Below are 10,855 nucleotides of genomic sequence, written 5' to 3' on the forward strand. Positions count from 1 at the left end.
ATAAAACTCAATTCTAAGCTTGCACTTCAAATAACTGCTTCAAAGCACAACAAGAAAGATTGTTTACTTTATTCAGGAGAAAAAACACGTCTTTTTTAATTCCAATTTTTTGTCATTTACATTAGGTTAACATTTAAGCTTCTTCCGAGAACGATAAACTACTTTGTTGTTTATGGATGGTGCCATGCAGTGTTTTTTTTTATTTCTTTCACAAAAACGTATTGTAAAGTGTACATTACAAGATAATTATAAGAAGTAAAAGTGTAATTGAAGACTTATAAGATGATAAAGAGTACTATACATAAATCTAATAGATTGGGACAAAATTGGCTAGATGGAGTTGTGAATTGATGAAATGGTTTAATCTGTACAGTGAACATTCGAGTTTGTAAGTGTTATAGACTGGGAAAGGAGAAATATGATGCATAACCTAAAAACTGATTTTATAAGAAGGACTTAAATAAGCCAAAAGCAATAAATTTGAATATATTTAATTAATGAGTTAATATTAGCACCTGATTCATCGGATGAATGTACAAAAACTGGGTGAGCTCCTAATCTAATAGAAAAGAATATGAAAACCCAAAAACAAATGGATTGGGTGCTCATTATATATCAGACAAATCCATAGGAAAAAGCTTTAAAATCATAAAAAATAATGACAGATGAAATAAGAGTTTAAACATACGGGGTTAATTAGAAATATCAAATGGTATTGTTTGTGTCTGACGGTCCGACGATAGCTCAGTTGGTAGAGCGGTGGACTGTAGTAGGCTTATAGTTATCCATAGGTCGGTGGTTCAAATCCGCCTCGTCGGATGTTGTTTTGCCCGGCATAGCGAAGCGTTTTTAAGGCGTTCGATTTGAAATCCGAGTGTCGCGGGTTTGAATCCCCGTGGCACTAAACATGCTCGCACTTTCAACCGAGGCGGCGTTATCACGTGACGCCCAATCCCACTATTCGTTGGTAAAAGAGTAGCCCAAAAGCTGGCGGTGGTTGTTGATGACTAGGCACCTTTTCTCTAGTCTAACACTTCTAAATTATAGCCTTCGTATACAATAAAAAGAGAGATCATCTCTTTCGATTTCTTAAATATAAGAATAGGTAACATGATATATCAATTTTAAGTGATTTCGAAAGAGTTATGATGCTCATACCAACATAAATTTGTTTATTTAACCTTCTGTAAATATTATTCTGTCCCTGAAGTTTGGTGTAGTTATTAATTATTAAACTTTGTTTGGATCGGAACACGTTTTTGTATCAACTCGTGTTTTGATATTTTCCACAGTATTTCCAAACAGATAATTATTTAACATTTTATTTATTTTTTTGAAAATCATAATTACATTTGGTTATAATTTATGCATTTAGATTAATATATTTCTTAGTCAATCAGACTGTTTGAACCCTAACATTTTTTTGCTTTACTCTCATTGATAAAACTCGTTTAAGATTTTTATAGTGAAGAACGTAATTATTCTTATCAAATAAAATTGTCGTTTTATAAATTTAGTAGCTATTCAGTTTTCTGGTGCTAGGGTTATAACTGAACGATAGTTATGTATATTTTTTGGATATTCTAAATCAACTTTTAAAATATATCCTATTTTTAAATTATCACTCGTTTTCATTACACTAAGAATTAAGATTGTAGAGAAGACCATATAGCTGGATAATAAATTGTTCGAATTTTATCACATGAGTAATTAGTAGGAACTTAATATGCATAAGAATAAACAAAGGAGAGCAAGGATGATTAACATTATTTTATAACTGGTTTGGCTTTGCGATAGCTAAGACTCACAAGTTACGATTATTCTTTAACTGTTTTGCACAGTATGCGTGTACTGTTACGTATTTCAGTTTCGGATTTATTATGTTATGTACGTTGCGTAATACTACTTCACATAATCGGAAATTTTAATAGTAGTTTATCAAATCTATTAATATGTATTAAATTTGTGATATTTCTCAACGAGATTCATTCACACAATTTTCGTTTTGACACATATTTTTTACTATAGAAATATGAAGATAATACAATTTACAATAACGTTTATTAGTAATAGTTTTAGTTCATATACAAGTTTTACAAACTTACAGACAACAATGAATGTTATATCCAGTCTAGAACTAAATATATTATAGTTGATTCAAGTCCACGATGAGCAAATTAATTCTGAGTTCATATTGTTGCATCACGCTTAAAATAGCTAGTTCGGTTGGCCTTGTACCGTTAAAACCTACTTCTTACCGAGAGAGATATTTAATTCCTCGTAGTAAACCTAATGTCGGAACAAATTCACTTAAGAACCTTCATCAAAGTTCGCGACAATACTTTCATTCACTGGTATTTCATACACACCTAGTACATTGTCGATTTCTACGCACACTAACGAACGTTCTAAACAATTCGAGAAAAGGAGGGACTTGAGCAATACACAGTCAACAATATATATCACATGTAAAAAATAAAACTATACACATACAGACTTAGGCACCAACGGTAAATTTGTTCAAGTTTGTGTTTAAATGAATAACACCAACGTAAAATTACAGAAATATATTGATTTATCGTAATAAATTAATAGACCCTAAACGTCAAGATATGTTTACTATTCGATAGGCAATGTTTTTGTTTTATTTATAAGCACAGAAATAAATACATACGTTTTATAGAGGATAGAATTTCTTGTATTAATACTATTTCATTCTTTAGTGTGTATAGATATATCTTTTATACATAAAAGTCATTTTCGTTGATTATTTCTCTGAGGCTAATATCCTTCCAGTTAAGTATTCTGAAAACAGAAAAAAGAATTGCATTAATTCTATTGCGTGTTAATTTGCATTTGATTTTTCATCTAATGACTGTTTAAATTGTGTTTTAGAATCTGTTGACGTCATTTATTAAATCTGAAATTATTTTTAGTAGGTGTTTAGATCTAAGTAGCAATTAAGTCAGAAGAACTGTGGGAATATAATTTGAATGGTTATTATACGAAAATTTACCATTTCACTGGCTGTGTATGATATCCATCACCAGTATCATTTTGCATGCACAATTATTATTAATAATATCTGTATGTAAGCGTTGTGCAAGAGCGATTTTATGATCCTTCAAGAGAAATGGACATTCGTTAGCATCTGTCTGACACTATGTGATTCAAGGTAGATAGCACATTTGTTTAGTTAAGCAATAGAACGGCCGTATTGGTGACATGGATCTACCCTTCTCGTCGAACTCATAAGGGCCACATGATATATTTATTTTTTCTTACGTGGAATATTTCTTCCAATAGGATAATGCTTCATAATGCTTACTGGCCATCCCTGAGATAAAACCAATGAACCGTTTTTTTTTAAATTGCGTTATTTTATAGCCCATTATAATACTTTTAGTCTGTCCTACCCAGCTGGTTATTAGAGAACTTTGTGTTGAATACACATAACAGCCTTTTAGATCTTCTAAAAATGTATTACAAGAATCCAATAAGTTTTAATTTTTTTTTATGCTTTGATCTTTAACATTCTGTGATAAACATAGGTTTTATTTTCGTTTCCCAGAATGAATTGTAATGTTTCGTTAATATTTAGTTTGCTAATTTAAATAAAACTTGCCAATCTATCGTGTATTTCTAATTTTGTTATAGCCCTAAACTTGCATAAAATAGCCCCGATCATAAGAGATAAAAATCAAACAACATGCGCAGTCACTACTTGCATGCGCAGTGTTAATCGTTGTGTTTATTTTGCGTACCAGAAGAACGTTTAAAACATGTAAAAAGCCAAAAGAATCCAAAAAATTTAATTATACCATAATACAGTATAAAAACAATAACAAGGTAAAAAGCATAATAAAACTCAATTCTAAGCTTGCACTTCAAATAACTGCTTCAAAGCACAACAAGAAAGATTGTTTACTTTATTCAGGAGAAAAAACACGTCTTTTTTAATTCCAATTTTTTGTCATTTACATTAGGTTAACATTTAAGCTTCTTCCGAGAACGATAAACTACTTTGTTGTTTATGGATGGTGCCATGCAGTGTTTTTTTTTATTTCTTTCACAAAAACGTATTGTAAAGTGTACATTACAAGATAATTATAAGAAGTAAAAGTGTAATTGAAGACTTATAAGATGATAAAGAGTACTATACATAAATCTAATAGAGTGGGACAAAATTGGCTAGATGGAGTGGTGAATTGATGGAATGGTTTAATCTGTACAGTTAAAATTCGAGTTTGAAAGCGTTATAGACTGGGAAAGGAGAAATATGATGCATAACCTAAAACTGATTTTATAAGAAGGACTTAAATAAGCCAAAAGCAATAAATTTGAATATATTTAATTAATGAGTTAATATTAGCACCTGATTCATCGGATGAATATACAAAAAACTGGGTGAACTCCTAATCTAATAGAAAAGAATATGAAAACCCAAAAACAAATGGATTGGGTGCTCATTATATATCAGACAAATCCATAGGAAAAAGCTTTAAAATCATAAAAATAATGACAGATGAAATAAGAGTTTAAACATACGGGGTTAATTAGAAATATCAAATGGTATTGTTTGTGTCTGACGGTCCGACGATAGCTCAGTTGGTAGAGCGGTGGACTGTAGTAGGCTTATAGTTATCCATAGGTCGGTGGTTCAAATCCGCCTCGTCGGATGTTGTTTTGCCCGGCATAGCGAAGCGTTTTTAAGGCGTTCGATTTGAAATCCGAGTGTCGCGGGTTTGAATCCCCGTGGCACTAAACATGCTCGCACTTTCAACCGAGGCGGCGTTATCACGTGACGCCCAATCCCACTATTCGTTGGTAAAAGAGTAGCCCAAAAGCTGGCGGTGGTTGTTGATGACTAGGCACCTTTTCTCTAGTCTAACACTTCTAAATTATAGCCTTCGTATACAATAAAAAGAGAGATCATCTCTTTCGATTTCTTAAATATAAGAATAGGTAACATGATATATCAATTTTAAGTGATTTCGAAAGAGCTATGATGCTCATACCAACATAAATTTGTTTATTTAACCTTCTGTAAATATTATTCTGTCCCTGAAGTTTGGTGTAGTTATTAATTATTAAACTTTGTTTGGATCGAAACACGTTTTTGTATCAACTCGTCTTTTGATATTTTCCACAGTATTTCCAAACAGATAATTATTTAACATTTTATTTATTTTATTGAAAATCATAATTACATTTGGTTATAATTTATGCATTTAGATTAATATATTTCTTAGTCAATCAGACTGTTTGAACCCTAACATTTTTTTGCTTTACTCTCATTGATAAAACTCGTTTAAGATTTTTATAGTGAAGAACGTAATTATTCTTATCAAATAAAATTGTCGTTTTATAAATTTAGTAGCTATTCAGTTTTCTGGTGCTAGGGTTATAACTGAACGATAGTTATGTATATTTTTTGGATATTCTAAATCTACTTTTAAAATATATCCTATTTTTAAATTATCACTCGTTTTCATTACACTAAGAATTAAGATGGTAGGAAGACCATATAGCTGGATAATAAATTGTTCGAATTTTATCACATGAGTAATTAGTAGGAACTTAATATGCATAAGAATAAACAAAGGAGAGCAAGGATGATTAACATTATTTTATAACTGGTTTGGCTTTGCGATAGCTAAGACTCACAAGTTACGATTATTCTTTAACTGTTTTGCACAGTATGCGTGTACTGTTACGTATTTCAGTTTCGGATTTATTATGTTATGTACGTTGCGTAATACTACTTCACATAATCGGAAATTTTAATAGTAGTTTATCAAATCTATTAATATGTATTAAATTTGTGATATTTCTCAACGAGATTCATTCACACAATTTTCGTTTTGACACATATTTTTACTATAGAAATATGAAGATAATACAATTTACAATAACGTTTATTAGTAATAGTTTTAGTTCATATACAAGTTTTACAAACTTACAGACAACAATGAATGTTATATCCAGTCTAGAACTAAATATATTATAGTTGATTCAAGTCCACGATGAGCAAATTAATTCTGAGTTCATATTGTTGCATCACGCTTAAAATAGCTAGTTCGGTTGGCCTTGTACCGTTAAAACCTACTTCTTACCGAGAGAGATATTTAATTCCTCGTAGTAAACCTAATGTCGGAACAAATTCACTTAAGAACCTTCATCAAAGTTCGCGACAATACTTTCATTCACTGGTATTTCATACACACCTAGTACATTGTCGATTTCTACGCACACTAACGAACGTTCTAAACAATTCGAGAAAAGGAGGGACTTGAGCAATACACAGTCAACAATATATATCACATGTAAAAAATAAAACTATACACATACAGACTTAGGCACCAACGGTAAATTTGTTCAAGTTTGTGTTTAAATGAATAACACCAACGTAAAATTACAGAAATATATTGATTTATCGTAATAAATTAATAGACCCTAAACGTCAAGATATGTTTACTATTCGATAGGCAATGTTTTTGTTTTATTTATAAGCACAGAAATAAATACATACGTTTTATAGAGGATAGAATTTCTTGTATTAATACTATTTCATTCTTTAGTGTGTATAGATATATCTTTTATACATAAAAGTCATTTTCGTTGATTATTTCTCTGAGGCTAATATCCTTCCAGTTAAGTATTCTGAAAACAGAAAAAAGAATTGCATTAATTCTATTGCGTGTTAATTTGCATTTGATTTTTCAACTAATGATTGTTTAAATTCTGTTTTAGAATCTGTTGACGTGATTTATTAAATCTGAAATTATTTTTAGTAGGTGTTTAGATCTAAGTAGCAATTAAGTCAGAAGAACTGTGGGAATATAATTTGAATGGTTATTATACGAAAATTTACCATTTCACTGGCTGTGTATGATATCCATCACCAGTATCATTTTGCATGCACAATTATTATTAATAATATCTGTATGTAAGCGTTGTGCAAGAGCGATTTTATGATCCTTCAAGAGGAATGGACATTCGTTAGCATCTGTCTGACACTATGTGATTCAAGGTAGATAGCACATTTGTTTAGTTAAGCAATAGAACGGCCGTATTGGTGACATGGATCTACCCTTCTCGTCGAACTCATAAGGGCCACATGATATATTTATTTTTTCTTACGTGGAATATTTCTTCCAATAGGATAATGCTTCATAATGCTTACTGGCCATCCCTGAGATAAAACCAATGAACCGTTTTTTTTTTAAATTGCGTTATTTTATAGCCCATTATAATACTTTTAGTCTGTCCTACCCAGCTGGTTATTAGAGAACTTTGTGTTGAATACACATAACAGCCTTTTAGATCTTCTAAAAATGTATTACAAGAATCCAATAAGTTTTAATTTTTTTTTATGCTTTGATCTTTAACATTCTGTGATAAACATAGGTTTTATTTTCGTTTCCCAGAATGAATTGTAATGTTTCGTTAATATTTAGTTTGCTAATTTAAATAAAACTTGCCAATCTATCGTGTATTTCTAATTTTGTTATAGCCCTAAACTTGCATAAAATAGCCCCGATCATAAGAGATAAAAATCAAACAACATGCGCAGTCACTACTTGCATGCGCAGTGTTAATCGTTGTGTTTATTTTGCGTACCAGAAGAACGTTTAAAACATGTAAAAGCCAAAAGAATCAAAAAATTTAATTATACCATAATACAGTATAAAAACAATAACAAGGTAAAAAGCATAATAAAACTCAATTCTAAGCTTGCACTTCAAATAACTGCTTCAAAGCACAACAAGAAAGATTGTTTACTTTATTCAGGAGAAAAAACACGTCTTTTTTAATTCCAATTTTTTGTCATTTACATTAGGTTAACATTTAAGCTTCTTCCGAGAACGATAAACTACTTTGTTGTTTATGGATGGTGCCATGCAGTGTTTTTTTTTATTTCTTTCACAAAAACGTATTGTAAAGTGTACATTACAAGATAATTATAAGAAGTAAAAGTGTAATTGAAGACTTATAAGATGATAAAGAGTACTATACATAAATCTAATAGATTGGGACAAAATTGGCTAGATGGAGTTGTGAATTGATGAAATGGTTTAATCTGTACAGTGAACATTCGAGTTTGTAAGTGTTATAGACTGGGAAAGGAGAAATATGATGCATAACCTAAAAACTGATTTTATAAGAAGGACTTAAATAAGCCAAAAGCAATAAATTTGAATATATTTAATTAATGAGTTAATATTAGCACCTGATTCATCGGATGAATATACAAAAAACTGGGTGAACTCTAATCTAATAGAAAAGAATATGAAAACCCAAAACAAATGGATTGGGTGCTCATTATATATCAGACAAATCCATAGGAAAAAGCTTTAAAATCATAAAAATAATGACAGATGAAATAAGAGTTTAAACATACGGGGTTAATTAGAAATATCAAATGGTATTGTTTGTGTCTGACGGTCCGACGATAGCTCAGTTGGTAGAGCGGTGGACTGTAGTAGGCTTATAGTTATCCATAGGTCGGTGGTTCAAATCCGCCTCGTCGGATGTTGTTTTGCCCGGCATAGCGAAGCGTTTTTAAGGCGTTCGATTTGAAATCCGAGTGTCGCGGGTTTGAATCCCCGTGGCACTAAACATGCTCGCACTTTCAACCGAGGCGGCGTTATCACGTGACGCCCAATCCCACTATTCGTTGGTAAAAGAGTAGCCCAAAAGCTGGCGGTGGTTGTTGATGACTAGGCACCTTTTCTCTAGTCTAACACTTCTAAATTATAGCCTTCGTATACAAGAAAAAGAGAGATCATCTCTTTCGATTTCTTAAATATAAGAATAGGTAACATGATATATCAATTTTAAGTGATTTCGAAAGAGCTATGATGCTCATACCAACATAAATTTGTTTATTTAACCTTCTGTAAATATTATTCTGTCCCTGAAGTTTGGTGTAGTTATTAATTATTAAACTTTGTTTGGATCGAAACACGTTTTTGTATCAACTCGTCTTTTGATATTTTCCACAGTATTTCCAAACAGATAATTATTTAACATTTTATTTATTTTATTGAAAATCATAATTACATTTGGTTATAATTTATGCATTTAGATTAATATATTTCTTAGTCAATCAGACTGTTTGAACCCTAACATTTTTTGCTTTACTCTCATTGATAAAACTCGTTTAAGATTTTTATAGTGAAGAACGTAATTATTCTTATCAAATAAAATTGTCGTTTTATAAATTTAGTAGCTATTCAGTTTTCTGGTGCTAGGGTTATAACTGAACGATAGTTATGTATATTATTTGGATATTCTAAATCTACTTTTAAAATATATCCTATTTTTAAATTATCACTCGTTTTCATTACACTAAGAATTAAGATGGTAGGGAAGACCATATAGCTGGATAATAAATTGTTCGAATTTTATCACATGAGTAATTAGTAGGAACTTAATATGCATAAGAATAAACAAAGGAGAGCAAGGATGATTAACATTATTTTATAACTGGTTTGGCTTTGCGATAGCTAAGACTCACAAGTTACGATTATTCTTTAACTGTTTTGCACAGTATGCGTGTACTGTTACGTATTTCAGTTTCGGATTTATTATGTTATGTACGTTGCGTAATACTACTTCACATAATCGGAAATTTTAATAGTAGTTTATCAAATCTATTAATATGTATTAAATTTGTGATATTTCTCAACGAGATTCATTCACACAATTTTCGTTTTTGACACATATTTTTACTATAGAAATATGAAGATAATACAATTTACAATAACGTTTATTAGTAATAGTTTTAGTTCATATACAAGTTTTACAAACTTACAGACAACAATGAATGTTATATCCAGTCTAGAACTAAATATATTATAGTTGATTCAAGTCCACGATGAGCAAATTAATTCTGAGTTCATATTGTTGCATCACGCTTAAAATAGCTAGTTCGGTTGGCCTTGTACCGTTAAAACCTACTTCTTACCGAGAGAGATATTTAATTCCTCGTAGTAAACCTAATGTCGGAACAAATTCACTTAAGAACCTTCATCAAAGTTCGCGACAATACTTTCATTCACTGGTATTTCATACACACCTAGTACATTGTCGATTTCTACGCACACTAACGAACGTTCTAAACAATTCGAGAAAAGGAGGGACTTGAGCAATACACAGTCAACAATATATATCACATGTAAAAAATAAAACTATACACATACAGACTTAGGCACCAACGGTAAATTTGTTCAAGTTTGTGTTTAAATGAATAACACCAACGTAAAATTACAGAAATATATTGATTTATCGTAATAAATTAATAGACCCTAAACGTCAAGATATGTTTACTATTCGATAGGCAATGTTTTTGTTTTATTTATAAGCACAGAAATAAATACATACGTTTTATAGAGGATAGAATTTCTTGTATTAATACTATTTCATTCTTTAGTGTGTATAGATATATCTCTTATACATAAAAGTCATTTTGGTTGATTATTTCTCTGAGGCTAATATCCTTCCAGTTAAGTATTCTGAAAACAGAGAAAAAGAATTGCATTAATTCTATTGCGTGTTAATTTGCATTTGATTTTTCAACTAATGATTGTTTAAATTGTGTTTTAGAATCTGTTGACGTCATTTATTAAATCTGAAATTATTTTTAGTAGGTATTTAGATCTAAGTACCAATTAAGTCAGAAGAACTGTGGGAATATAATTTGAATTGTTATTATACGAAAATATACCAATTCACTGGCTGTGAATGATATCCATCAGCAGTATCATTTTGCGTGCACAATTATTATTAATCATATCTGTATGTAAGCGTTGTGCAAGAGCGATTTTATGATCCTTCAAGAGGAATGGAC

At 30.6% G+C, this 10,855-nt stretch overlaps 3 non-coding genes across 3 annotated transcripts; all 3 read left to right on the plus strand.

Annotated features, from left to right (window-relative positions):
• Positions 1-733: 733 nt before the first annotated feature.
• On the plus strand, positions 734-819 carry TRNAY-GUA (transfer RNA tyrosine (anticodon GUA)). The gene is given in 2 exon segments: positions 734-770; positions 784-819. It is a non-coding gene; the product is annotated as a tRNA-Tyr (tRNA).
• Positions 820-4,593: 3,774 nt separating this feature from the next.
• TRNAY-GUA (transfer RNA tyrosine (anticodon GUA)) lies at positions 4,594-4,679 on the plus strand. The gene is given in 2 exon segments: positions 4,594-4,630; positions 4,644-4,679. It is a non-coding gene; the product is annotated as a tRNA-Tyr (tRNA).
• A 3,770-nt stretch (positions 4,680-8,449) lies between these two features.
• Positions 8,450-8,535, plus strand: TRNAY-GUA (transfer RNA tyrosine (anticodon GUA)). Its single transcript is given in 2 exon segments — positions 8,450-8,486; positions 8,500-8,535. It is a non-coding gene; the product is annotated as a tRNA-Tyr (tRNA).
• The last annotated feature ends 2,320 nt before the right edge of the window (positions 8,536-10,855 follow it).

The sequence above is a fragment of the Tachypleus tridentatus genome, chromosome 13, assembly GCF_004210375.1.
Source record: "Tachypleus tridentatus isolate NWPU-2018 chromosome 13, ASM421037v1, whole genome shotgun sequence".
Lineage (NCBI taxonomy): Eukaryota > Metazoa > Arthropoda > Merostomata > Xiphosura > Limulidae > Tachypleus > Tachypleus tridentatus.